The following is a 22,484-nucleotide window of genomic DNA, read 5'->3' on the forward strand; positions in this document are numbered from 1 at the left end:
CTGTCCCAGCTTCGGAGAGTGGGGTTGGGGGCAATCACTGAGCAGTGACATGTGGGTTTTATCCTCAAGAATGGGTGGTGGCAGCGTGCAGCAGAGAGAGGAGAGCGCATGTGTGCTGGACATCTTCGGTGGGCCCCCCCAGATCCCCACCCCCACTTTCTCACTTTTGCCGTCTGCTGGGGTGATGGGACCAGCTGACTGCGAGGACCTGTATTGACAGGCTTCGTGCCCTCTGGCTTTCAGTTGGGACCAGTCACTGTGTAGCTCCAGCAGGAGCTTGGAAGAAGGGGAGAGGGGAGGTCGGGGTGTTTTATTCTCCTGGTTTCATTGCTGAGCAATTGTTTCCGGCTAGTTGTTTCTCAGTCTAAAGTTAAACCAAAGATCCTTGCTCCTCTCAAGGTGGCCTCTGTGAGAGCCTCTCCTGTCGCATCCCAGTAAGCACTCGCCCCTAGAAGAGACCAGCCCAGGGGTGGCACGTTTGCACTGTGGCTGACCCTACGTTACCTCCTTAGCCCTTGGGGGTCACTTCCCCTTCATGTGCAAACTTCCCTGCATACACTGGACCCCTTTGCACACCAGTTCGAGTATCCAGTCTCTTCCCAGCTGGGACCCTGACTGGCACGGCGTTTGGGGCTGGGTGGATGGCCTGAGCAAAGACAAAGGGTAAAAAACTATAGAATCCTGGGAAGTCACGACAGTTCACAGATGCTAGAATACGCGGGGCACTCTGCAGGCCTGGGGCCAGGCAGCATGTCACCCAGGGTTTGTCAAGTAGGACAATAGCACGGAACAGGATTCGATGTAAGTTTACAAAGATCAGCCTCGCAGTGGCGTCAAGAAGGACCTGGAAAGAAGAGACACAAGACTAGTGGGGTGTCTGTGACCCACCCCTCCCCCCCAGCACCTACCCTTCCTGGGGCACCAGCTACCTCCTGCCCCCATCACTGTACTTCCAGGTTTTGTTAGGTGACTTCAACCTCTGGGCTCCTGGAACAAGACCCCTTTCCGCTAGCTTTCCGGCCTTCGGTTGCTAGTTTGGGTTACCTCGCTACCCTATATTGGGCTCTTAACTTCTCTATCGCCCGAATTACCCAGTGCAGTTAATTCCCTCTTTTATAAATACGTGAAATGTGTGTTTTTCTGGTTACACCTAGGAGAATACAAGGGTCTTAATAGGCCAAGACAATGAGATATTCATAAAGGGGAAAGCTTGCAGCAAAGGGTTGCAATCTCCCCTCCAGCCAGAAAGCTATTGCTGTCTTTAATGAGGAGCAGAACAGTGCTGTGTTCATACAGGGATTCCAGAGCCGGCGGCCTGGGCCCACAGCTGCCTCGATGATCCCATCCAAGTTTCCTGATCTCTGTGTGCCTTGTTTCCTCAGGTGTAAAATGAAGATAATTATGCCGCCCTTACAGGGTTGTTGCAAGCATTAAAATGAGCTAATACAGTATGTATAAAATGCTTTAAAAAACTCCTGGTAGATATCAAGTGCCATATAGATACTAGCTATTATTATCTGGGCTGGAGCATGAAAGGCTGATATCTCCCTGCGTCTCCAAACACCAAGTCATCCTCATATTAAGACAGTAGATTTTGGCCACCATATCCTAAAGACGGCAGTTTGGGAAGGTAGAGGAAGCATGCTGTGATTGACAGGGATGCTGTAAGGAGAAATGATTTTCCAGGGGCGACCAGTGGTTGCCGTGGTTTCCAACGGGCGGAAACTCCAAGGTCGATTTCTTGCAAATATTTCACTGCTGATATGAGCAGGACAGTTCGTCTCTGCTCCTAATCATTTCCTCTGCACCCAGGGCAGACTGCTCCAAAACTGAGCCCTGCTTTAATGCGGGCAGCAGGAGACAGAAATGTGAATAAGTAGAAATCAAAAAACACAGCAATCCAGCTGGACTGACCACTGACCATGAAGGCAAATACAACTGATCCCCCAGGGGAGCCAGAAAAGGGAAATGTCACTCAGAGAAATGAAATTTTAATAACCACAGGGGGAAGAGAGCATTTTATTAGAAGACTCCGGTCTGCATTGATAAAGACCACTGAGAACAACTTATATTATTTGAAATTTTAGTTCTGTTTTCTGAGTGATTCATTTTTTACTTCCGCGGAAATTCAAGTCCCAGGGCACCCAGGGAAATGGCAGAGCACAAAGCTTTGGTAACCCCCCCACCCACCCACCCCTGTCACCACTCATGACCCAACCTAACTGGTTGTCCGCCTGCCTCCAGGCCCTGTGTGTGTTTCATCCTCAAATCAATGTTCCATCCTTAGGAATTAAACTTGTCTGACAGCCCACCTGCAATATCGATTAAACATTTTCCTTTATAGAGAGGCTCCCGTTGTTTCTGGAAGCCTCGCCCACAAGGCAGGGGATTAATTTCAGAACCCCACAGTGGTGGACATTCCAGGGGCAACCCCTTTAGCTGGGCACTGGAAGCAGATACGTTCATGAAGGGGCAGGCCAGGGAGTCGTTGCATACACGGTCTAAAAAGACACAAGTTTCTTCACTATAACAAGACTCCGCCTGAGTCAAATACACACACACACACGCGTGCACACACACACACTCAAACACACAAACACCTCTACTGATTATTAACAACTCCAAGTCCCACTACTCATTGCTCAGACATTCAACTGTCTTGAAAATGCATTTAAATGGCAGCTTAGAAAGTCAAACCAATGTCGTTTCTTACTTAGGCAGCATAAAACACTTCTTTCTCTAGGGAAGCTGGGGCTTCGCCATCTATTTACAAAGCTAAATTAGAGGTTTGAGGGGAAAAAAAAAGAAATGGGTTAGGATTTGTGACTTTTTTTTTTTTTTAATGGCCATGTTGATCAAGAGTTAAGAGTCTTTCCCCTCTTCGTGAATCTGGGCTGCTCTGGAGAGTTGCTTTGGCCAAGAGAAGGCAGGGAGGAGGGAGTTGTGGGTCTTCTTTGTCTTGGCCTTAAGCCAGTAGCTTCTGGGGTCGCTCATGGATGTTGCTCCATGTGAACAAGTCCACACTGGTCTGCTGGAGAGACCACGAGGAGGAGAACTGAAGATCCTAACTGACAGCCTGCCAACCACCAAGAGTATGAGTGAGGCCATCTTGGACCACCCGACCCTGGCAGCCACCAGGTGGTTGCCTCTGCACAAGGGACCGCAAGCCAAAGCAGCAGAAGACCCACCAGTCTGAGTCTAGCCCAAATGGCTGACCTGTAGAATCATGAACAAATGATATGACTCGTTCTTTTAAGCCACGAAATGTTGGAGCGGTGGCTCACACAGTAACAGATAACCATCACAAGATTAATGCTTGATTCATCTGAGAAATCAAGAAAATCATATCCAATTACAGAAAATGTTCAGTGAATGGAGTATTCAAACTGACTAAATCTTATCGACAATATTAGGAGGACTAAGAAAGCATGCAGAAAATGTATACAATCTGGATTATTCATGCCAAACAATCTGATTCCCCCCATATGCTCATCCTGAATATCTACCTGTATTTTTCAAAAGCAAGTAGTTTTATAAAAATTATCTGCAAAACTGACAAATTCCCACCTTTTTTTTTTTTTTTTTTTTTAAAGAAGAACGGAGTCTTAGGCTTGCTGACCATACACTCTTAGGTGATTCACTATTGTTCTGATCAGAGGCTTATCAAATTCTCCCCTTCTGTATAGTGAAGAATCTAACCTTGCCCAAAGAGAGGTCTAGCCTTTCCCTTCAGCTTATGGGAGGGGATCTCTAAGCCTTTGGAGTATTATGCCTGATAAGAGTGTCTTTGTTTGCTTGGCGGTCTTGGGGCAGGCCAGATGGTAACAATATGAGTTTTGGGTTGGGACTTTGAGCCACACCAACAGTGGGACTTAGAGTAGGGGCTTTGGGTCATATAGTATCAGCTTGACCTCTCCAAAAAACTGAGATCAGCCAAGTGGGCTTTGGTCAACCATGCCTACGTGGTGGAGCCTCTGATAAAGACTGGGTACCAAGGCTCTGCTGAGCGTCCTCAGTTGTTAACACTTGGTGTACATTGTCACACATCAGTGCCAGGGAAAGAACACTTTCCTGACTCCATGGGGGAGAAGAACTAAAAACTCTGCATTTGGTACTTTTCCTGGACTCTGTCCTGGCATTTCTTCCCTTGGCTGATTTGAATCTATATCCTTCCTCTGTAAAATAAACTGTAATAGCTTCTCATTGAGTTCTGTGGGCCTTTTTGATGATTTCTCAAAACCGAGAGTGGTTTTGGGAAATCCCTGAACTTAAAGTTGGTCTCAGAAGTGAGGACAGTCCTGTGTGGACCCTTCCCCGCATGTTGCAGTTAGTTTTCATACCTTCCTTTAAGATATAATTCAAACCTGCCTCCAGGAAACCATCCTTGGCCACCTGAGTTCTCAGGAAAAATTACCCCCCCACACACCCCCGCCGAATCCTTAGAGCCTGTAGGACTCACCTGTAACTCTCCTGTGATACTTAGACTATGGTTTCTGGCTTTGCTCTTGATCATGTATACTTATTGTATGTCCACTACTAGGTTTCAGTGCCTCAAGGAGTGAATTAGTAAAAATATTGAGAAGTGGTACCCTGAGGAAGGGTAGAAAAAAAGAAGAGGCAGATTTTGTCAAGAGAAGTTGGTATGGAGCAGGAGAAAAGAGAGAGATGCTTTGCTCATTTCTCTCTCCTCCCCATCCCCCACCACTAGAAGACTGATATTGAATGCGTTGGCATCATCTGCGTAGAGAAATGGAAATCTTTCTGGGGTGCCAGGGGGAATGAACATGCTGATTGCCATAAGTAGATTTGTCAAGTGGGAGTCTTGCTAAGAAGCCCCAAATTAGAATTTTAGGGCAAAGTCTTAGGAACTTAAAATCAACTTATTTCATATTAAATACCTTCTATGTACCCAACACTTAACTAAGTGCTGTGAAGGACTTCGAAGAAGTATAAAATACAGTCCCTGCTTAGTATTTAGCATTTCATTAACTCACATACTTGGCTAAGCATGGTGAAAGACATGAAAGAAAGATAATGAGTGAACCTTATCTTCCAGGAGCTCATGGGTCTGTGGGAAAGGCAAGGTATACTCTTGAGATATTTAAAATGTGGTCCTAGGCAGGAAATGGCATGTGCCAGAATGGTTTACACCGAGTCCAACTAGCCGTTCATTGGAAGGGAAAGACAAAGATGTCCTTCAGTGGGATCCATTGATGAGGAAAGACTGAGCTTGTACCCTTGGGGTCCTGGCTCATAAACTATTTTAATTCATGAGGACGTATGCCTGTCATAAAGCTACAAGGAGAAATTCAGGAAAACAAACATATATAGGGCAGCAATGCTATAGGATGGGCTAAGACACTTCAGGAGAAGAAAACATAACCTAAAAGCACATTAAAACCTGGAAAGAGGGCGCCTGGGTGGCTCAGATGGTTAAGCGTCTGCCTTCGGCTCAGGTCATGATCCAAGGGTCCTGGGATCGAGTCCCGCATCGGGCTCTCTGCTCCTTGGGAGCCTGCTTCTCCCTCTGCCTCTCTCTCTCTCTGTCTCTCATGAATAAATAAATAAAATCTTTAAAAAAAAAAAAAACAAAAACCTGGAAAGAATCTCAAAATGTTGAACATAGAGTTCCTATATGACCCAGAAATTCCATTTCTAGGTAGATACCCAAAAGGATGGAAAGCAGGTTTCCATGCAGAAACACACACACAAGTGTTCCTAGAAACATTATCTATCGAAGCCAAAAAGTGGAACCAATCCAAATGTCCATCAACAGATGAATGGATAAACAAATTATATTAGATCCATCTAGAAGAATATTCAACAATAAAAAGGAATTAAGTACTAATACATGCATGCTGTTACATGGATGAACCCTGAAAACCTTATGCTAAATGAAAAAAGACATACACAGGATGTGACATAGTGTAGGATGATATTTACATAAAATCTACAGAATGGGCAAACCTGTAGAGGCAGGAAGCGGATGGGGAGTCGCCAGGGGCTGGGGGAAACAGGCAGTGGGGAATGACTGCTTAGTCCATGCAGATGGGGTTGCTTTGGGAAGTGATGAGAGTGTTCTAATATTAGATAATATTGACAGTTGTACAACTTACTAAATCAAAAATTACTGAATTGTTCACTTTAAAAGGGCAAATTTTACGGTTATGTGAATTGTATCTTAATAAAGCTGTTGTAAAAATTTAAAAAGAAGAAAAACCTGGGAGGGGTAACTATCCAAAGTTACTAAGAACGCTGGCCTGAAGAGGGAAATTATAAAACAGACAACTTAAGGAAAGACATAGACAGAACATAGGAGATTCATAGACACAGATTGTATCCAGAATTTTGCTTCTCTTTTGATGTCATGGGTGATTAAAAAAAAACCCGATAAGGTGTACCTGAAGTAGGAAAAAGAAAAAGTGAGGTGTTATGTGTCATTTTCCACTGGCAACTTAGAATCATGGGTTCTTTATTGGTATATATTTTGTTAAAGATATGTTAGCATGATCTGATTTTAAAAAAAACTTATTTCCAAATAATTTCAGATGTACAGAAAGGATGCACGGATAGTACGGAGAATACCCATATATATCCTTTAACCCAGATACATTTGCACTTCGTGTTAACATTTTTCCCCACTTGCTTTATCATTTATGCTTACACACTCTTCTTTCTTTACTCTGTCTCTCATATACGTATTTGTATATATATGTGTGTGCGTGTGTGTAAATATCATGGCCCTTTACCTAATATAACAGTGGCAGGTGGGTAAATTTTAAGAATAAATATACTATCTTACCCAGAGTAAAGTGATCAACTTGAGTAAACTTGACATTGATACAGTTGTTTCCTGAAGTTATTTATGGCTATTATATCTGTATGGTAGAAATACTGTGTAATGGTGCACCCCTCTTCCAAACTATGTTCAGTGACATCCTGTAGGTAGCTTGGAACTGTCCATGATGGGAGCAAACATTACAAATCAGGGCTTTCTTCTTCTTCTTTTTTTTTTAAAGATTTTATTTATTTATTTGACAGAGAGAGACACAGCGAGAGAGGGAACACAAGCAGGTGGAGTGGGAGAGGGAGAAGCAGGCTTCCCGCGGGGCAGGGAGCCTGATGCGGGGCTCGATCCCAGGACCCTGGGATCATGACCTGAGCCGAAGGCAGATGCTTAACGATTGAGCCACCCAGGTTCCCCAGGGCTTTCTTCTTCTTGTGTTTATTTTCTAGACTTGAGTGATGGAGAAAATGTTAACAGAGATAAAAGTGTATCATGTCTGTAGCTATACATTGTAAATAGCACCCAAAAAGTGGAGGGAAGGCATCTTCTTCCAGTATTTGAAAACTATCAGATTGAGCAAAGAATTATCTCATGTCGTTGACAGATTATAACATGTCTTTGTTGTTTGACTTTGGTCTTAAATGTAAAAGAAAATAACGTTCAGATCGGAACTACCCATGTTCTTCAATAACAAGCAACTCTTTGCTAAATCAGATAGTAAACATTTATTCATGGCCTAATCTGATCATACTGTGATTGAATTATAACCGTAAATTGAGTACGGATAAAAAGAGTTTGGTGAAACTGAACAAAAGCCTTCTGTGAGGATCAATCGACGGAGATTTGTAATAAATACTGCATAAAAATCAGTTAAAAATGGGGAAAAAACCAAATTGCAGCCATCTTCATTAGCTTCTAGAAGTTTGTACCTTTTGATCACCTTCACCCATTTTATCTATGGCACACCTCCTGCCTTTGGCAACTGTCAGTCCCCCAGTATCTAGGAGTTTGGTAAATTTTTTAATTTACATATTCCACGTATATATAAATGAGATCATACAATATTTCTCTTTCTCTGACTTATTTCACTTAACATAATGGCCTCATAGTCCATCCAAGTTGTCACAAATGACAAGATTTCCTTCTTTTTTATGACCGAATAATATTTGTGTGTGTGTGTGTGTGTGTACGTACACACACACATCACATTTTTTAAGCTGTCATCCATCGTGGACTCTGAGGTGTTTCCATGTGTTGACTATTATAAATAATGCTGTGGTGAACATGGGGGTTCAGATATCTTTTCAAATTATAATTTCATTTCCTTCAGATATATGCCCAGAAGTAGAATTGTTGGATGATAGGGTAATTCTATTTTAAAATTTTTGAGGAAATTCCGTACTCTTTTCTAGAGTGGCTGTGCCATGAGGGTTCCTGTTTCTCCGTATCTGCGCTAACCCTTGTTATTTCTTGTCTTTTTGATACTAGCCATTCTAACAGGTGTGAGGGGATATTTTCTTGTGGTCTGATTTGCATTTCCCTGATGATGAGTGATGCTGAGCACCTTTCCTTATGCCTGTTGGCCATCTGGCTGTCTTCTCTGGAAAAATATTTATTTAAATCCTCTGCCTATTTTTTAATCAGATTTTCTTTTTCCTGTTGAGTTGTATGAGTTCTTTATATAATTTGGATATTAGCCCCTTGTCACATATGTGATTTGCAAATACTTTCTCCCATTCCGTAGGTTGCCTTTTCATTTTGTTGATGGTTTTCTTCGCTGTGCAGAAGAACTCTTTAGTTTGATGTAGTCCTACTTGTTTGTTTTTGCTTTTGTTGCTTTAGTTTTTGATGTCAAAGCCAAAAACCATCACCAAGACCAATGTCAAGGTGCTTATCCCTGTGTCCTCTTCTAGGAGTTTCATGGTTTCCCATCTTGTGTTCACATCTTTAATCCATTTTGAGTTGATTTGGGGCATAGTGTAAGATAATGGCCCAGTTTCATTCTTTTGTGTTTGGCTGTCCAGTTCTCCCAACACCATTTATTGAGAAGACTATTCTTTCTCCAGCTATGATGTATAATCTATCCATACGCCATATGCAATTTTGTCAATTGACACTGTGTGTTAGTTTTATATTGCTGCTTAACAAATGACTCCAAACCTTAGCAGTTTAAAACAACCAAAATTTATGATTTAATGTTTTTAGGGGGTTAGATGTGTCTACATGTGGCTTAGCTGGGTCCTACGCCTCTGTCATCAGGCCAAAATCAAGAGGAAGCTAGGGATGTGGTCTCATTCAAAGGCTCGACTCAGGGAGGATCCACTTTTGTGCTTACTCACGTGGTTATGAATAGGATCTAGAGCCTCATTGGCTACTGGCCAGAGAGGCCTTCACCCACTTTTGCCACTGGGCCTCTCCATAGAGCAATTCCCAACATTGCAGCTGATCTACCTTAGAATGGGAGAGAGCACAAGCCCCCCAAATGGGAGCCTCAGTCTGTTTTTTGTTTTTTTTGTTTTTCTTTTGTAACTTAATTTTTGAAGTGACATTCCATTACTTCTGCCACTTTCTATTCATTAGAAGTAAGTCAGTAAGTCCAGCCCACATTCATGGGAGGTGATTGCACAAGGCCCGCGCATCCCAAGAGATGGGGTTATAATAAGGGACAATCTTGGAGGCTGCCTACCACACCAGGAATGTTTCTAGAACAGGATCCTGTGTAGAATCACATACTGCATTTAGTTGACATATTCTTCAATCTTTCCTTTTTTTTTTTTTTTTTTAATTTTTGAAAACATGGTTACCTTTTTAAAATGAAATATTCCTTGTTTGGGGTTAGTGTGATGTTTCCTCATTATTGGATTCTGGCTATACATTATCAGCCAAATATTATATAAGGTGTGTTTCCTCTTCGGAGTGTTGTCTTTTTTTTTTTTTTTTTTTTTAAGATTTTATTTATTTATTTGACAGAGAGAGGCACAGCGAGAGAGGGAACACAAGCAGGGGGAGCGGGAGAGGGAGAAGCAGGCTTCCCGCCGAGCAGGGAGCCCGATGTGGGCCTCGATCCCAGGACCCTGAGACCATGACCTGAGCCGAAGGCAGACGCTTAACGACTGAGCCACCCAGGCGCCCCCGGAGTGTTGTCTTAATGCAGACTGCAGTAAAAGAATACTACAGACTGGATGACTTGTAAACAACGTAAATTTATTCCTCACAGTTCTGGAGGCTAGGAAGTCCAAGATCAAGGTGCTGGCAGGGGAGATTTCTTCTGAGGCCTCTCTTTTTGGCTTGCAGGTGGCCATCTTTTTGCTGTGTCTTCACTTGGCTTTTTCACTGTGTGCACATGCCCTTGGGGTCTCTTTCTCTTGTAAGAATACCAGTCCTCTCACATTAGGTCCCCACCCTGATGACCTCTTCTACTTACTTCCTTAAAGACCCTATCTCTGTATAGTCATACTGGGAATTAGGGCTTCAACATAGGAATCTGAGAGGGACACAATTCAGTCCATCACAATATCCTATTATGAGAAGAGCCACATCTTCTTAGGCATTTGCTTATTTCTCTGCTTGTTAGCGTATGGACTCATGGATTTTCCTTTTCTCTTTCAAAGGTTTGTAATTCATTACGATTCTTATTTTGGCGTTCAATTTGTCACAGACTTAGGCAGTGGATGCCCCTCCAGGTTAGCGCCTCTTTTCTTATGACAGGGCCCCATTACATTTTGAGCTCTTCCTTACATCCTACATAAGATGATCCGGGCTCTCACTAATGAGAGGTGGTGGTTGCGCAGCCTTGTGAATGTACTAAATGCCCCAGAAGGGTACACTTGAAAATGGTTAATTTTATGCTATGTGAATTTCACCTCAATTACCAAAAAATATTCCAGCCTCTTGCACCTTTCCTGCTCAGCTCTGGGAACAGTCATTTCTCTGAGAAGCCCTGGTTCCTTTTAGTCAGAAAACTGCACTGGAAGGTGAAGAGCTAAGTGGAAGTTGTGCTTGTTGCTTCTGGGATATCTCTGTTTCAAGGGATGGAGCCAGGATTTATATACCCTACACATGTCACATCAATACACACATAAACATGCATACACGTGTATCTCAGAAATCAGGAGCCTCCTCTCTCTATAGCTCCAATCACAGACCTTCCTTCCTATGTCTCTATCTTCGTCCTTGCTGTGTTTATAACTCTGTTCTTCCACGGTGAAAAAGCCAGCTCCCAACATCGACATACTCATTTGCTCAGTGCTGTAAAACATCTAAAATAATTTCAGCATCACTTTGCCCTGTTGCATTACAGAAACAAACATAGCAAAAAGAGTTGAGCATTTGTTTACTGCCCTCCCCAATCCCCGTCCCACCAGAGTTGGACATAGACAGAGGTGGTTCATAAAGATCTTGGATTCGTTTTTATTTTTTTCCTTTTCAGTGTCATTATTTGCTTAAGGTACAGTTTGGTTCAATTTTTTTTTTTTCAGTTTACTTTGAATTTTACTATTTTTCTCCATTCCCATAGTTGTTGGTTTAATTTCACTTTTTAAATACATAGTACGTTAACACACACTTCCAAAAAATCAAAATCATACAGAAAAGTATGCATGGAAGTGTTATCATTCCCTCTCATACCTCTTCCACCTTGTTCCTCTCATACCCCTTCTAGGTGACTCCTTTCGTCCCACTTCTTCATTTTCTGAATTTTTTATTCTTCCTGTATATTTTTTAAAGATATGCGGTATGTATAATTTTCTCATTTTTTCCTTTCTTCACAAAAGCCAACACACTTTGTGCTCATACATGTGCTTTTTTGCACTTTGCTTGCTTTACTTAATATATTTTGGAAAACATTGTCATTCCATTTAGATCTGCTTTGTGCTTCTTTTCCTCTTCTTTTTTTTTTTTTTTTTTTACAGCTACATACTACTCCATTTTGCGTGTCTACCATAGTTGATACAACCAATCTCTTCTGTTTGGACATTTAGGTAGTTTCCAGTAGTTTGCAATTACGGTAATGCTGCAGTGAGTTGACTTGTGCATATAAATGTTGGAATTTACAGAAAGCCCGAAGCTTTTACGGAGAAACCTTTATCAAAGTGATCAAACGGGGTCGGCGGGCCAACTGGAGATGTCTGCCCTGCGGAGCTGCGTATAAACCGGCAATAGGCTCTTGGGGTAACCCGTGATGGGCATTCCCCAAAGAGCTTCTGATGGGACGTCCCCCAGGACAGGGATGCCTTGGCATCTTGGGATCTCCCAGCTGTCCAAGGTGCAGTACTGTCAACAAGGACCGATTTCCTTGAGCGGGGGAGACTTCGCAGGCTTCTATGCAGAGTCTCACATTCATTCAGCGAACGTCTGTGTCTTTTAACAGAGAGCCCACACTGATCAGTGAGTCCTGTGTCTACAGTGAACTTGACACATAGTGTAGACCCTTCTCTGGTGTGCTCTGCCCCCCAGCCCAAGCGCAGGCCCTGCAGGTTCCTAGCATCACCTTCTTTCCTGAACCCCATGGTTTGAGTGTGCAGACCCTTGTCCCCCAAGGCCTTGACGACTTTTACAGGCCCTTACCTGTGCCCAGTACAAACACGTTGCCTAGTTCTGCCCTTCCTGACAAAAGGAATCCTCCAAGAACAAAGCTTCCTCCTTAAAGTGTCACTAAGGATGTCTCAGCTCCTTCCCTCCCCTGCCCCCTCAGCGTACCTCAACACCGCTTTCCCTAACCCCCCTTACTTTCTCCGAAAGGCTGGAATCATTCCCTAACAGTGAGGGCTCCCAAGGAACGGGGAAAAGATTTTTAAAATGGAGTCATTTCGAAGCCCTCCTGCTCAGTTGCTTGCTGGGTAACCGTGTGCATTAAACCTCCGGGCACCATTCTAGAAGGGCGTGGGGGGTGGGCGGCTCTGAAGCCATTTCCTCTCCGGCCTCCTGCCCGCAGCCCAGCAGCTGAGGGTCAGGCATGCTAAGCATGGGTTCCAGGAGACTGGGCGCCAGGCCTGCAAGGTGGGGGGGGGGGGTGCGCGAGACTCAGGCGGCAGTGGGACGTCACCAGCTTTGCCTTGGCGGCACTCCCCACACCTCAACGCTCCGGTGACAGGCGACATCCAACATCTGGGGCTGTCCATCCGTGTCTGTCCTACAGCACAACTCCCTCCAGGAACGGGGAGGAGGGCGTGGTGGCCCGAAGAAGTCAGCCACAAGCCCAGACGACACGCACTGGGGAGAAAGGAAGGCAGGAGCGAGGAGCTCCTCATAGGGTTAACAGAGCCGGGCGCACACAAAGGAGGGATGAGAGCGAGGCGAACGGAGAAGACGGGTGCAAGGAGTGGGGGGAAACACCTTCCACCCTTTTTTTTGGCGTTAGGGGGTACATTTACATTTCAGAGTAAACCGAGCTACAAATGAGGGTAGCGGGAGTGTGTCCCTCCTTAGGCAGCTGATGAAAGAGCCTCCCAACGCCTTTGATGCGGGATGCGCTCTGGAGCACGTTTTTAAATGCGCATCTGCGGCGAGCTCAGCCCGGGAACCCCAGCGGAGCTGCCTAGCGGCGGCGGAGGGACCACACGGAAAGCCTTGCCTGGAGCTCGCCGGGCCTGGAACGGAGCGGCACCAAGCAAAACCCGGAGTGGATCTTGGGAAGCGAAGCGGCAATGCTTGGGCACCTTGCGCCCTGGCCCTTCACACAAACTCATCGCCAGGCTGGGGCTCGGAGAGGCCCACCATTTGAGCACACCACCCCGAGGGCTTGCCAGTGGTGGGAACCTAGGAGGGGCCGAACATGCTGTTCGGAATAATTTAGGAGGGGTGATATTCTTCCTGCTTGGTAGTGTGAAATCACTTATTTATGGCTTCCTTTCAGGCTCGGGTTTGCAGATAATCCCCCTTTCTAAGCAGCCGAACTCATGAATGTTGATCTTGCAAATCAATCTGACACTAGCAGCTTTTGTCCACCGGGGCATACATCAAGGCCTGCCTTCTCCCCAGCACGTTTCCCCTCTCATCTGAATGCGCGTCCCAGCCTCCTGGGTTCCTGAAAGGCGCGCTCCGCCCCAAAGCGACCTGGGGTCTCCAGCAACAATTGAGGGACTTGTCTGCCAAGTGCCTGCCAAGCGCGCTCGGGCCCAATTTGGAGCGTCCTGTTCAGGGCCCCAAGAGAAGTCCTCAAGAAAAATGGCCCCGGCAGGAGGAGGTCAACCGATGACGGGCTCCCCGGGGTTTTAGATCCTCACCGGGGGGCTTAGGTATTCGTCCTTAAACACACATGCAAGCAAGCCTAGCCCGGACAATACCCCAGCTCCCAGAAAGGAAGCAATGAAACAATCGCATTTATGTGACAAGAGGACTGAGAGGAGGCAAAGCCAGCCAGGATATATGGATCTGAAATAATGAGATCAGAGGGGGGAGGGCAGATGTCAGCTGTATGCACAGAAGCCATCAATAAAGGAGCCTTTGCTCAAAGCAGGGCAGATCTTTGGGTTTTAGAGTAGATTCGGTGGTAACTGTGGGACATGGTGCGAAAGGATGCTCTTTTATAATGCTAACGAACTTACATTTTATAAAGTACGCTAGGCTCCAGGGAAATAGGTGCTAGCTGCAGACCAAATATGTGTTTGAGTGTCTTATGATTAATGTGGCTGCTGAATGAACTAAGAATACAGGCACCCACACCCTCACTCTTAGGACTCCAGACTCATGAATAAAGATATTCGTGCTTAATTTAAACATTATTATGATGCAGTTTCCAAACTGGTCTCTATAGCTGAGGCGATCATTCTGCTTCAGAAATGCATGGTTTCCCTGCATGATTTCTCACCATTTGGTGAAGAGCCTTTCAGAGTTCAGCTAGGGCTGGAGGAAGGGTATGTTCGTACCTATGGTTCTTTGGTTTCTTGGTGTTTTGTTTGTTTGTTTGTTTGTTAATCATCTTGATTGCTTGATACAGAATGAATAATGGAGGTGCTCAGGATTCTTCCTGGCATGGTAATATTTCCTGCCTCCCTCTCCGCCCCAGTCCCCCAATTTACAAATCTCCCCCGACTCAGTGAAATGAAGCCCCTGTAGCAGTTGGAGACTGTAGATAAGTCCTCTGCCTTGAGGTCCCAGCAAACAAGAGCACTGATTCTTGGCATTTCTTAACCAAATTTGACCTCGTTTCTGTTACTTGTGCACCATGGAGTACACAAGAGAGGAAACCCTAAAGGATGGTTGAAGTTGGGTTTTGTGAAGAGGAAGAGGGGTGCTCAGAGTGACCGTTCCTCAGAGAGGAGAGAGAGAATGAGTTAGGGCACTGTCCGTGGGAAGAATCTTTCCTCCAGGCACTGTTCACCATTTTCACATCACTTCCGCTCTCCAAGCCTTGAGTCCGGCGGTCAGCAAAACGAAACAAATTAACTGCTTTCCTTTTGTGGGAAGAATTCCAGGAACAATTCCATTATCATCCAAGAAACGAATCAATCTTGTTTTTGCTTGGGATTCTTGGCTGCACACTTTCTTGGATCTTGGTGATTTCCAGTTCTGGCTTTGGCAGTGTCCAGCTTGTGGTGGGCATAGGTGGTTTTCATCTGCACATTCTCCTTCCTCTCTGTCTCCCTGACTCCATGTGGCTCTGGTGGGGCAGGTCACATGACCATTTGAGCACATGGCCAGACCAGTTCTATCCTGTCTTCTGAGAACTGGGATCTTCAGGGGGAGGCCCAGAGCAGAGGAAATTGAGCATGGTGTCTGATGAGCATACCCTATGGAAAGGGTCCCTCGGGTCATGATCGCTGGAGTTCTTCTGTACCTTCCAAAGTCTATTGCTGAGCTCTTCTCCATTCTGGGACTGTTGGACTTCCCCTTCAATATAAATATATTGATATAGAAGTCATAAGGAAAACAAGTTTAGAAGCCAATTTTTTTTCATGAAATAAAATTTACATCCAGAAAAGCACATACAAATGGATTACAAATAACTATAAAGCGAGCACCCCTGTATGTGATTGACACGTAGGTCAAGCAGTAGGATATTACTCGTATGCTTGGAATCCCTCACCTCTCCCACAGCATGCCCTTCCCTGATGATGACAACCACCTTGCTCTTCCCTAACCACTATGCTGACATTCATGATAATCATTTCGTTGCTTCATTTTATTGTTTTATTGCCTATATGTGCAGTCCTATGCATTATTGTTTAATTTGACCTGTTTTTGAAATTTATGTGAAAGGACTCATTTTGTCTTTGCTTACCATTATGTTGGTGAGAGTCCCCCATGTTATGCAGAGAAATAGTTTATCAGTTTTATTACCATATGGTGGTAGTACATTTGTGAATGTTCCACAGTTACTTACCCATTCTCTCCCGAATGAGCATTTGCATTCTTTCCATGGGGGCTATTACAGATAGTGCTGCTATGAGCATCGTCGTGTCTTCCAACAACACGTGAGCACATTTCTCAGGAGGAAATCTCTGGGAGTGGAATTGCTGGGTCATAGGGTATGTGTATCTTCATCTTTACTAGGTAATGCTGTCTTTCCAAAGTCACTGAACTAGTTTTGCATTCCCACTATCACTAGACCAGAGACCCTATCATCCTGCATCTCTCCAGAACTTGGTATTCCCAGCTTTTTAAACTTTGCCCATCTAGTGTGACTTTATTTTTATCACAATTCCCTGATGACTGATGACATGTGCGTCTTTCCCAATCTTCATTGGCCACTTCATTTCCCAAAACTGATGACTATTTCACATACACATGCAGGTACACACACATATGTATAAATGTGTATATGAATGGTTCACATTCCTTTAAGTGACCAAAATAGTATCAAGTTTTAGGTTTCTGTTCAACCATCAGATTCAAGGGAAATGGGCATTTTTCTGGCATCCAACTTTTCTTGCAGGATGCATTTGTTTATATTTACCTCAAGAGACCTCATTTTTTAAATTTGAGGAGCTAGTCAGAAAGTCTTACTCTTGAAATTATTTCCTTTGAATTTTCATTTGAAGATCTCGCTTTACTAAAACCTGATATTAATCCCTGCTAAATAGTTCCCATTTTAACCATAGATGCTAGCATAAAACTGAACCACTATCCTTTAAAAGAGGAGGACTGCAATGAAATGGGACCTGTGGAATTAGTCCTTGACCTGGTGGATTTGTCCGTTCATATCCAAAAGGGGCAATTTGACTGTCTTATTTTATAACAAAAATGGAGTATCACTCAGCCCTTCCCAGGTACAACCAAAGATGCCTTTACACATTCAGCAAATTTCCTTCTTTCTCTTCACTCACCACCAGTTTTGGTTCTCTACTCTCCTTCTCCTTGATCGATAAAAGAGAAAGGAGGGGATGTAAAACTAAAGGGTGATAAAAAAAAAACCTCTGGGTGCTGAATTATTGGTCTGTGGTTTTGGATTCTGTCCTAGCCCCAGGGAGCATCTAGAACAGGAATAGCAAATAGGTTTCACACCACACATCAACTCCAATGGATGGAAGAAAGTCCAAGTCAGACCTGGGCTCTGTGGGGAAGAATGTCACGTTGGGTGAGTCATCTCTGCCATAGCTTTGGGGTGGAAAGAGGGAGGACTTATATCACCTGTAGTACAGAGCATTGGTCCCCAAACTTGGCTGCCTTTTAGACTCATCTGGGGGTTTTTTACATGAACCAGCCCGGGTCCCGTCCAAGACCAATTACATCAGAAACTCTGGGAGTGGCCCGGGCATCAGTATCTTTAAACTCCCAGGGAGATTCCAGTGTGCAGCCAAGTTTGAGAACCGTGGATCTGGAGCAGTGTTTCTTAATCTCTTTTTTGTTGTTGTTAATCCTCACTCCCCACAGAAGGTGGTGATTATCTTTTTAAGATGATTTTTTTTTTTCCTAATTGCCCTCCCTCCCAGGGAATGTTAATACCAGGGTTATTTGTGTTTGTGTACTGGATGTGTATCTGTGCTTTATACATAGAAAGGATAAGATTTTGTCACCCCTCCCACCCCAAGAACCAATTTTTGCCCCCTTGACAGCAGCATCAGCTCTGCCGAGAATGAGTGATCTTGAGAATAAGAATTTGCTTTTCGAGAATTCTTTGTAATGACAGAAACATGACTTGGTACCGTTTGAGATTGGGGGGGTGTTCATTTCCTCTGCACCAGCAAAAATGCCTCTAGAAGCAGAGGAGTGGGGGTAGGAAATCATGCTTGGAGGCCACTGATCCACTTGGTTATGCTGTTAATAGTTTTCAGAAATAATTAAGCGATAATGTTAATTGAGCAGGGTGCTATCAGATGTGATGATCTCCTGCTGCTAGATAAGTACTGAGAAGTGGGAATGTTTACTTCTCTAGCACCAGAAACTGCTTCTAGAGTAAATAAATCCCGATAACACAGTGATCATTTCCATTTTCCATTATTACCAAAATTGCTATTGTTTCTTCGGATAGAGTTTTGTGCCTTCTAGAGCTGTCTGATCACTTTACTGCTATTCACCCGCTTGAGAAAAGTCTTAGCATGAGTTTTAACTTAGGGGCATTTACTCATCTGTAACCTACATTGGTCTTCATCATTAGGTATTTTCACCCTTACAACTGATAAAACGTATTTCCTCAGATGCTCCCAATAAACACAAATGGAAAGATGTATAAGTAAGCTAAGGGACACAAGTTGAGAGCCAGGGACAGCCACCTTACTGTCTTCCATTTCCTCAAGTGCCCTCTCCCCTCCCCCGTTGGGGCAGCTGACCCTGAGTCAGGTTGCTCTGGCACTTGGCCACCTCATTTAATCCCTCTGTACCTTGGTGTCATCTCCCTTCTAAGGAATCGGGAGGAAGAAAAGCCACACAGGCTTCCAGCAAGAATAAATACGTAAAGCTGCTCCATGGAAGTTGACAGGTGCTACCCGGATGAAGGGAAGCAATGATCCCGTGCTCTTTAGTGAGTGTGTCTTAGTCACCTGTGTTCCCGTCCCTAACCTTAACCTGGGAGCCTAAAGATGAGTAAGACAACAACTCCACCCTCCATGAGTTCACACTGACAGACTTCCTGTCTTCCTGTTTTCCTGGCATGTGGATTCTTGTTCCCAAAAAAGACGAGGTAGGCAAGCCATCCGTTGGGAAGCCAGTTCAGCGTTCAGGCATGCTGAGTATTGTAGGAAGCAGAGGGCTTTGTGGGGGAGAACTGCCCTTCCAGGTTCCGAATCACTGGCGTGTTCTCAGAGCTGCCGTGGGTGGGCAGGCTTGAGTCCCATCAGGAGGCTCAGTTTGGTCTCAGTCAGATGCACCACGTTGAGCAGGGCTGGTCCTTGAGTAGAGCGCAAGCCCCTTGAGGGCAGGTGCCTGTGGGATCCTTAGGGGGTCCCGAGTCCCTAGATCACGGCTCCCGACTACCTGCTACTGTTGGAGAGAAATGATGTGTGATGGGTGTTGAACAGATAGTGAGACAGGCGGATCAGCAGACCTGCAGCCATCTATCATTCTTTAACAACCATATCATCTTAAACCCTTGTTCGAGATGACCAGTTCTCAGCGCTCCTCTGGTCGGTCTCCAGCCGACCCGGCCACAGTCCAGAGGAGCAGGGCTGGCCCTTCTCTTTCTAACATCTGCGGTGTTTCTTAGCTCTCCTGCTCTCACCCCTTCCTCCTTCTCTCAGAAGCCCCGTGCCCGTGGCCTTGAGGACTCCAGTGTAGTGACAGAGAAATTAAATGCCAGGACGTTAAGCTGAACCTACTGTCAGAACCTCCCGGGCCCCAGAGAGCTGCTGATGTCCCAGCTGCTGGGACAGTTACCAGCCCCTGCTGCAGAGGGGAGAGAGCCCCTCAGGCCCACCCCGGGCTCAGCACCGAGTCTTCAGAGTGCATCTGGGAGCCTGAAGACGGAAAGCCAGATTCAGGAAGGGGGGCAGCTGAAAGAGTGGCTTGATAAGGAGCCACGTAAGTCACCAAGACCCAGAGTAAATGGAGTTGGCTTCGGAGGCTCCCCAGACGGGGACTTCCTATGAGGCCACCCGCAGCCTTAAAGATGCTTTGTACTCCTTGCAATTAAAAAGCGACATCCTTGTGTCGTGTGCTCCAAATGTAAGGCATGCATTTCAGGACGTGTCGGTGGCAGGTGCCCCATCCCCAGCCCGTCTGTGGGAGCCCTTCAAGCCCATCCTAGCGCAGAGACGCCGCAGGCCAGTTGGCTCCAGGCAGAGCCTTGAGTCACGGGGAGAGGCCAGCCCGGAATCACAGCCTTGCCGCTGGCAGGAAGACCAGGGCATTTTTTTTTTTTTTTTTAGACTCCACACTTCAGCACCAGCAGCCTGTTTGCTACTCTCAGAGAAGGCCTCATTAAAGCTCAGCTTGGCTTAACTGGGCGCGAGCGCCAGCTCCCTGTGTCTCGGGACAAGAAGCTTTTGGCGCGGTTGTCCCCGCTGTTTCAGTTTAACTTATTTCATGTTCTTGAGGGAGTCGAGCAAATCACACCCGGTCCCCCGGAAAGGACGCTGACAAGGCAGCTTCAGCGGAGCTCCGAGAGTCTTCAGATGAGAGGGACTGGCCCCCGTGTCCTCTACGTTTGGCTTTTCAGAGATGCCCAGGGCATCAGGTGCAGGTCTGAAAAGGGCTGAGGCTTCCTTTCCTGATTTAATCATCAGTATCACATTTTTATAACTTCGATAAATCTGGTACAATCTTTACAGCACTTAACGTTGACTGTTGACCTAAAATACCCTCATAAATTTTTTTAGGAGATAAAAACCTGGCGATGTTGCGAGTGCCTAGGACAGGTATCAGGAACACAGGATAGCTGCTGTCTCCCTGCCTTCATCGCCCCCCATTTGAGGCACTGTCACCCCCTCCCTGCTCTTATGCATAATGCTAGGGCTCCCCGCTAACCCCCCTCCACGTCCTCAGGCCGGGTCTTCTGCCTTCTCCTCCCGCTGGGGACAGGGACAGTCATACCACTTCCCCAAGTCCTACCCCTTGTTTCAAATAACAATAGAGTCTGCAGCATTAGCACCTGAGTTTTGAAATGTTTACTTCCTGTGGTTGAAAAATGATCTTCTACGTGGTTGCCAAAAAATGTAACCTTGCTCTGCACTTGTGAACATACTGGAATTTACGGAAACGACCCAGTTAATCACGACTCAGGTCTTCCCCTGACATTCCCAGTGGTAGCTCGCAGTTACTGTGAGACATGTCTGAACACAGCTGGGCATCAGAGTACGGAGGCTTTGGATAGAGAGGGTGGCTCCGGAGCAGTTTCCACCGTGCATTTTTCAGACGGTCGGGATATTTTAATAAATATTTTAATAAATATTAATAGGGAGAATAGGACATTCTAACTGAGAAGTTGTTAATAACTGGGGATAGAGGTAAGTAAGCCTTGTTCATTGGAGCTCAACTCTGGAGTGGGCAAGGGTGTCCTGGACCTGCTCTTTATTTATTTATTTATTTTTTTTTTTAATTTTTTAAAGATTTTATTTATTTATTTGACACAGAGAGACACAGCGAGAGAGGGAACACAAGCAGGGGGCGTGGGAGAGGGAGAAGCAGGCTTCCCGCTGAGCAGGGAGCCCGATGTGGGGCTCGATCCCAGGACCCTGGGATCATGACCTGAGCTGAAGGAGACGCTCAACGACTGAGCCACCCAGGCGCCCCTGGACCTGCTCTTTAAGGGTGAGCATTTATTGGCTCGGCATCCGGCACTGCACTTAATCCTTTACCTGACCTCGTTCATTTTAATCCTGACAACCACACAGGTAGGTCCTGCACACACCCAACTTTATAACGAAAGAACAGAGGGATTAAGTAATCATCCCAATCATCCCACACAGTCTTTAATGAGCGGAAGAACAGATCCCGTCCTGGAGTCCAAGTCTGCCTGTCACCAAGATCTTTGTCCTTCACTTAAAAGCTCTACCGCTTCCCTGTGGAAGTTTCGTGTCCTTGGACTGCCTTGGCAGAGATTTGAATAAGGACTAGTGTGGGTCAGGAAGATGGAAGTGGCCCCCAGGATGCTCTGGAATTGAATGTCTGCTGATGTGACAGATTGGACTTGACCAGTATCTCTGGGGATGGGGGCCAGGCTGAGAATCAGGCCTGTCATCCTTGTGTTTCTGTCTTGAGTTGATGTTGCCCTTCTTCCAGTTGGGGCAGAAGCAGCATTCCCAGCTGTGAGCCTCAGAAGGAAGACTTGTAAACACTCACGGCATTACTGTGAGTGTGGTCCCCTGATCGGCAGCATCGGCATCCTCTGGGTACTTGAAAGAAAGCCAGGCTCTTGGACCCCACTCCAGACCTCATGAATTAGAATCTGAGGATGGGTAAAACCCAAAAAACTATTTTAACAAGTCCTGCAGAGGGTTCTTAAACATACGCTAGTCCAATCTCTCATTTTAGAGATGATAAAACCATGTCCTAGGGTAGAGAGTTGAAGTGCTTTACTAAGTTCCTGCAAGTAAGTATTAGTCGAGTCAAGTGGTGGGGATGCCTTGCTTTTACCAGCCTAACTTCCATAGTCCCTTCTTTTGGTAACAATCCCTAGATTTTCCTTGGGGTGTCCTGCCTCATCCTCTTTATTCATGTGCTTTGGATGGAGCGGACTCCATGCTCCCAGACTTCAAGGTGGGTGCCAGTCCCAATCTGGTCAAACAGAGTACCCACCAGCCTGGCCACAGATGCTTGGTTCAGGGATGGGCCTGTGACTCAAGCCAAGCCTATGAGACTGGCTATGGGAATTTTACTGGAATCT

Source organism: Halichoerus grypus, chromosome 14, assembly GCF_964656455.1.
Source record: "Halichoerus grypus chromosome 14, mHalGry1.hap1.1, whole genome shotgun sequence".
NCBI classification, from domain to species: Eukaryota; Metazoa; Chordata; class Mammalia; order Carnivora; family Phocidae; genus Halichoerus; species Halichoerus grypus.